At 24.5% G+C, this 830-nt stretch overlaps 1 non-coding gene across 1 annotated transcript; it reads left to right on the plus strand.

The window, feature by feature from the left end:
* Positions 1-474: 474 nt before the first annotated feature.
* Positions 475-546, plus strand: TRNAQ-UUG. The gene has a single exon. It is a non-coding gene; the product is annotated as a tRNA-Gln (tRNA).
* Positions 547-830: the final 284 nt, after the last annotated feature.

The following is an 830-nucleotide window of genomic DNA, read 5'->3' on the forward strand; positions in this document are numbered from 1 at the left end:
TGTTTGGATCTAAATAGTCATTGATATATTAATAAGTAGCACATGGATTTCATTATTGTCTTCTTTTTATTAAAATAGGGTAAACACAAATAATTTGATTTTTTTACTTCCAAATGTTACCTAGAATATTCAAATAAACTGTTAAAAAATATGGATAGGGAAAAACTTATTAAATAGGTATCTTTTTCTAACGTTAAATTTGTTTCAAAATAACCTTTTTGTGAACTCTATTAAAGTGAGATGAAAATTAGTGAAGAAGAATGGTTGAATAATTATACAAGAAGAATGGTTGAATAATTATACAAATGTTCTAATAAATTAATTGATTTTATTCCGTTGAAACCCTATCAAATACAAAACTAAAAACAAAGACAAATCATTTTCAAAATTTAGAGATCTATAAGAAACAAATAAGATACTATTATTCTTTTTAAAGTTCATAGATTTATGACGAACAAATCTTGAAAAATTTGTGGTCCCATGGTCTAGTGGTTAGGACATTGGACTTTGAATCCAGTAACCCGAGTACAAATCTCGGTGGGACCTTTGCTATATTTCTCTACTCAAAAGTAAAAGTCACATGCATAATAGATATAAAATTAAAACTTTGATTACTAAATATAAAACTCAACTTTACATTTATTAAAGAAATTGATTTTAATGTGTTGAAACTCTATTAGATATATATAAAGTAATTAACTAGACATATTATATATTGTTTAGAGATGATATAAAGTTGAAAGTGTATAAAAATATTATCTATTTTAGAAATTTTAGAAATTTATAAGACACAAATTTTATGAAGATGTATGGTCCCATGGGCTTTCGAT

This window comes from Cucurbita maxima, unplaced genomic scaffold (assembly GCF_002738345.1).
Source record: "Cucurbita maxima cultivar Rimu unplaced genomic scaffold, Cmax_1.0 Cma_Scf02262, whole genome shotgun sequence".
Classification (NCBI taxonomy): domain Eukaryota; kingdom Viridiplantae; phylum Streptophyta; class Magnoliopsida; order Cucurbitales; family Cucurbitaceae; genus Cucurbita; species Cucurbita maxima.